The sequence below is a fragment of the Hemiscyllium ocellatum genome, chromosome 32, assembly GCF_020745735.1.
Source record: "Hemiscyllium ocellatum isolate sHemOce1 chromosome 32, sHemOce1.pat.X.cur, whole genome shotgun sequence".
Classification (NCBI taxonomy): domain Eukaryota; kingdom Metazoa; phylum Chordata; class Chondrichthyes; order Orectolobiformes; family Hemiscylliidae; genus Hemiscyllium; species Hemiscyllium ocellatum.
In genome coordinates this window covers 400,871-407,109 of record NC_083432.1, presented here as the reverse complement: position 1 = coordinate 407,109, position 6,239 = coordinate 400,871, and positions in this window count along the sequence as shown.

Sequence of the window (6,239 nt, the reverse complement as noted above, 5' to 3'; positions counted from 1 at the left end):
TTCATTTGGACCTTCATGATAATTTGCTAAGTGTTTACCTAACAGCATTGCAGGCGCACCTTCACCACACAGACTGCAGCAGTTCAGGAGAGGTCAAACATCATCTTCTCCAGAGTTAATGTTTCAGGACATGCTGAATGAATGACAGAGAATAAACTTGATGCAGAACTTGTTGGTTAGTATAAGCTCAGAAGCAGAACAGAAAAGGACTGCATTAAGAACAATTCCTGACTGAAACATATTGTGGGAAGATAAAGCTTCTCAATCCATAGCATATGGTAAAAGGAATGCAGTGGAAACCTCATCTAGACACAATTTTATAAAATAACAGAAGTATTAAACAGACAGGCACTCACATTATTAGAAACAGACGGAAGGCAGAAGTGAAACAGAGGTTTGCCGTATGAAAACTTACTAATCCGACCACCTATATCTTGCTCCAGATCATTTATGTATATCACAAACAGTGGCCCCTGTGGAATACCACTGGTCACCGTTCTCCATTTTGAGAAAGTTCCTTCTACTATTACTCTCCGTCTCCTGTTACCCAGCCAGTTCTCTATCCATCTAGCTAGTACACCCTGGACCTCATGCGACTTCACTTTATCCAGCAGCCTGCCACGGGGAACCTTATCAAATGTCTTACTGAAGACCATGTTAATAACATCTACAACCCTTCTCTCATCAATCAACTTTGTCACTTCCTCAAAGAATTCTATTAAATTGGTAAGACATGATTTTCCCTGCGCAAAACCATGCTGCCTATTACTAATAAGCCTATTTTCTTCCAAATATAAATACATCCTATCCCTCAATATCTTCTCCACAGCGTGGAAACAGGCCATTCGGCCCAACAAGCCCACTCCGACCCTCCGAAGAGTAACCCCCCCCCACACCCATTTCCCTCTGATTAATGCACATAACACTATGGGCAATTTAGCATGGCCAATTCACCTGCCCTGCACATCTTTGGACTGTGGGAGGAAACCAGAGGACCAGGAGACATGGGGAGAATATGCAAACTCCACACAGACAGTCGCCCAAGCCTGGAATTGAACCTGGGACCCTGGTGCTGTGAGGCAGCAGTGCTAACCACTGTGCCGCAATACCCAACACTTCCTCCCTCCTCCTGCCGCCATGACCTAGAGTAATCAAACGCCTATCCTTAACCTCAACATCCGTTATGTCCCTCTCCTCGGTGAATACCGATGCAAACTATTCATTAAGAATCTCAACCATTTTCTCTGATTCCATGCCTATCTTCCCTCCTTTGTCCTTGAGTGGGCCAACCCTTTGGGAGAAAGTGAGGACTGCAGATGCTGGAGATCAGAGTCAAAAGGTGTTGCGTTGGAAAAGCACAGCCAGTCAGACAGAATCTGAGGAGCAGGAGAGTTGATGTTTTGAGCATAAGCTCTTCATCAGGAATGGGCTACCCTGGATTATCCTTGGGCCAACCTTTTCTCTCATTACCCTCTTGCTCCTTATAAATAAAAGGTTTTGGGATTTTCCTTAATCCTGTTTGCTAAAGAAATTTCATGACCCGTCTTAGCCCTTATAATTCCTCGTTTCAGATTGGTCTTACTTTCCCGATATTCTTCCAAAGCTTTCTCTGTTTTCAGTCATCTTCCTTTTTCCTGTTAGCTTGTCTCACAATTTTACCTGTTATCCATTTTTTCTAATCTTGCTCCTTCTATCTCTCATTTTCACAGGGACATGTCTATCCTGCACTCTAATCAACCTCTCTTTAAAAGCCTCCCACATATCAAATGTGGATTTATCCTCAAACAGCTGCTCCCAATCCACATTCCCAAGCTCCTGCTGTATTTTGCCATAGTTGGCCTCCCCCCCCCCCCCCCAGTTTCTTTAGGACAGTCTCAACTTTGTCTATGAGTATTCCAAAACTTATGGAATTGTGATTACTATTCCCAAAATAATCCCCTACTGAACCTACAACCACCTGGCCAGGCCCATTCCCCAATACCAGGTACAGTATGGCCCCTTCCCGAGTTGGACTATTTACATACCACTCTATAAAACCCTCCTGGATGCTCCTTACAAATTCTGCTCCATCTAAACCTCTTCACACTAAATGAATCCCTGTCAATTTTGGGAATATTAAATTCTCCCATCACCACCACACTGTTGCTCCTACATGATTACATAATCTGTTTACATATTTGTACCTCGACCTCGCTTTCTGTTGGGAGGCCTGTAGTGCAGCCTTAACACTGTTACCACACCCTTCCTGTTTCTGAGCTCTGGCCATATTGCCTCACTGCTCAAATCCTCCATAGTGCCCTCCTTCAGCACAGCTGTGAAACCTCTTTGACTAGTAGGGCAACTCCTCCACCGCTTTTACCATCCTCTCTATCCTGCCTGAAGCATTGATATTCTGGGATATTTAGTTGCCAAACTTGCCCTTCCTTCAACCAAGTCTCAGTAGTAGCAAAAACATCATACTCCCAGGCACTAATCCAAGTCCTAAGTTCATCTGCCTTACCCACTGCACTTGTTGAATTAAAACAAATGCACCTCAGACCACCAGTCCCTTTGCATTCATCATCTGCTCCCTGCCTACTCTTCTTGGTCACACTGACTTCATTATCTAGTCCCTTACAGGTTTTAGTTACTACGTCCTTACTGTCCATTAACCTCCTCATTTGGATCCCATCCCCCTGCTACATTAGATTAAACCCTCCCCAACAATGTTAGCAAAAGCACCCCCTAGGACATTGGGTCCAGTCTGGCCCAGATGTAGATCGCCTGATTTGTAACATTCCCACCTCCGCCAAAACTGGTTCCAATATCTCAAAAATCTGAACACCTCTCCCCTGACCCATCTCTCAAGCCCTGCATTTATCCTGCTATTCTTTCATTTCTACTCTAACTAGCACAAGACACTGGTAGCAATCCTGAGATTACTACCTCTGAGGTCCTACTTTTTAACATGGCTCCTAACTCCTTAAATTCTGCTTGTAGGATTTCATCCCATTTATTGCCAAATCATTGTTGCTGATGTGCATCAGACAGTTAGCTGTTCAGCCTCCCCCTTCAGAATGTCCTGCAGCTGATCTGAAATATCCATGATCTATAGGCCTGGGAAGCAACATACTATTTAGGAGTCTTGTTTTCGGCCACAGAACTGCCATCTACTCCCCTTACAATAGAATCCCCTATGACTATAGCCCTTCTACTCTTTTTCCCACCCTTCTGTACAGCAGAGCCAACGACGGTGCCATGAACCTGGCTATTGCTGCCTTCCCTTGGGGAGCCATCTCCCCCAACAGTATCCAAAACGTTTTACCTGTTTTGAAGGGAGATGACGGCAGAGTAACCACAACACCACAGAAACACATCGGGGCTACTGACCCAATTAAGCTGTCGTGCATCGTGGATTGCTTTGCTCAGAACAGATCAGTTTTGTTGTGCACAACAGAAATCAGCCTCGGTTACACAAGCTACCAGCACACGTGGAGGTGGCCGGATTTGAACCAAGGCTGGAAAATAAATCCAGGATGATCAAGTGTTACAGGGAGAAGGCTGGAGAATGGAGTTGAGAATCATAATAGCCATGATTGAATAGCAGAGCAGACTAGGTGGCTGAAAGGTTCAATCGTGCTCCTCCATCTTCCATTCTATGGTCATCAGGTATCTCAGGAGATAGAAACTGGGGTAATTGCTCAGCTCAATGACCTCCCGTTAGATCTGGGCAAAGTGAGAGTTGGAACAAGTTTGAAACAAATCTAGAGATTGCAAAAGGATAAGAGAGGAAATAATAAAAGAGAAACTCAGTTTGAAGGTGGAAGACAGGAGAGATTCAAAAAAAAGGGGAGAGTGCTACAGCGGGCGCACAGAGAGGGGAGCCGGAAGTCTTTTTTTCAACTAGGAGCAGGAACCCGGAAGTCGTCAACAGAGGCTTCTGGGAAGGTAAGAAGTTTGAGTGGGAAAGGAACCCGAGACACTGTAGTGTCTCCCACTCTCCCTCCTCCTCTAACCTTAAAAAAAGGACTCAGTTGGCTGAGCAGGTAAGTTACTTAGTGTTCTTGTTTTGGAGACTAAGTGTAGAGTTATGGCAGCGCAGGCAGTGGAATGTCCCTCCTGCAGGATGTTTGAGGTAGGGGTGACCACCGATGCTCCCGCTGACTTCACCTGCAGGAAGTGCAGCCAGCTCCAGCTCCTCACAGACCGCGTTAGGGAACTGGAGCTGGAGTTGGATTAACTGAGGATTATTCGAGAGGCTGAGAGGGTGATAGATAGAAGCTACAGGGACATAGTTACGCCAGAGAACAGAGGTAGCTGGGTAATAGTTAGAGGTGGGAAGGGGAGGAAGCAGGCAGTGCAGGGATCCCCTGTGGTCGTTCTCCTCAACAATAAGTATACCGCTTTGGATACTGTTGGGGGAACAGCCTAGCAGGGGTTAGCTGTAGTGAGCGGGTCTCTGGCACGAGGTCCGGCTCTGAGGCCCAGAAGGGAAAGGAGGAGAAGTGGAGAGCGCTAGTTATAGGAGACTCTATAGTTAGAGGGACAGACAGGCGGTTCTGTGGACATGGGCGAGACTCTCAGATGGTTTGTTGCCTCCCGGGTGCCAGGGTCTGAGATGTCTCAGACTGTGTCTTCAGAATCTTTAAGGGGGAGGGTGTGAGCAAGAAGTCATGGTGCACATTGGCACCGACAACATAGGTAAATACTTGGGACTACGATGTTGTGGCCATCTCGGAAACGTGGATAGAAGAGGGACAGGAATGGTTGTTGGAGGTTCCTGGTTACAGATGTTTCAGTAAGATTTGGGGGGTGGTAAAAAAGGAGGGGGGTGTGGCTTTGCTAATTAGAAATGGTATAGCGGCTGCAGAAAGACAGTTCGAGGGGGATCTGCCTTTGGAGGTAGTATGGGCTGAAGTCAGAAATAGGAAAGGAGCAGTCACCTTGTTGGGTGTTTACTATAGGCCCCCCAATAGCAGCAGAGATGTGGAGAAACAGATTGGGAAACAGATTTTGGAAAGGTGCAGAAGCCACAGGATAGTAGTCATGGGCGATTTCAACTTCCCAAATATTGATTGGAAGCTCTTTAGATCAAGTAGATTGGACGGGGCGGTGTTTGTGCAGTGTGTCCAGGAAGCTTTTCAACTCAGTATGTAGATTGTCCAACCAGAGGGGAGGCCATATTGGATTTGGTACTTGGTAACGAACTGGGACAAGTGATGGGCATGTTAGTGGGTGAGCATTTTGGTGATGGTGACCACAATTCTGTGACTTTCACCTTGGTTATGGAGAGAGATAGGTGCATGCAACAGGGCAGGTTTTACAATTGGGGAAAGGGTAAATACAATGCTGCAAGACAGGATCTGAGGAGCATAAGTTGGGAGCATAGGCTGTCAGGGAAGGATGTCGTTGAAATGTGGAACTTTTTCAAGGAACAGATATGACGTGTCCTTGATATGTATGTACCTGTCAGGCAGGAAAGAGATGGTCGTGTGAGGGAACCTTGGTTGATGAGGGAGGTTGAATGTCTTGTAAGGAGGAAGAAGGAGGCTTACATAAGGTTGAGGAAACAAGGTTCAGACAGAGTGTTGGAGGTATACTGGATAGCCAGGAGGGAGCTGAAGAAAGGGATTAGGAGAGCTAAGAGAGGGCATGAAAAATCTTTGGCGGGTAGGATCAAGGATAACCCAAGGCCTTTTATGCGTATGTGAGAAACATGAGAATGACGAGAACGAGGGTAGGTCCGATCAAGGACAGTAGTGGGAGACTGTGTATTGAGTCGGAAGAGATAGGAGAGGTCTTGAATGAGTACTTTTCTTCAGTATTTACAAATGAGAAGGACCGTATTGTTGAAGAGGAGAATATGAAACGGACTGGTAAGCTAGAGGAAATACTTGTTAGGAAGGAAAATGTGTTGGGCATTTTGAAAAACTTGAGGATAGACAAGTCCCCGGGCCTGACGGGATATATGTTGGAAGCAAGAGAGGAAATTGCAGGACGTTGGCAATGTTCTTTTTGTCTTCACTGTCAATGGGGGTGGTGCCAGGGGACTGGATAGTGGCGAATGTTGTGCCCCTGTTCAAAAAAGGGAATAGGGATAACCCCGGGAATTACAGGCCAGTTAGTCTTACGTCCGTGGTAGGCAAAGTAATGGAAAGGGTACTGAGAGACAGGATTTATGAGTATCTGGAAAGACACTGCTTGTTTAGGGACAGCCAGCATGGATTTGTGAAGGGTAGGTCTTGCCTTACAGGTCTTAT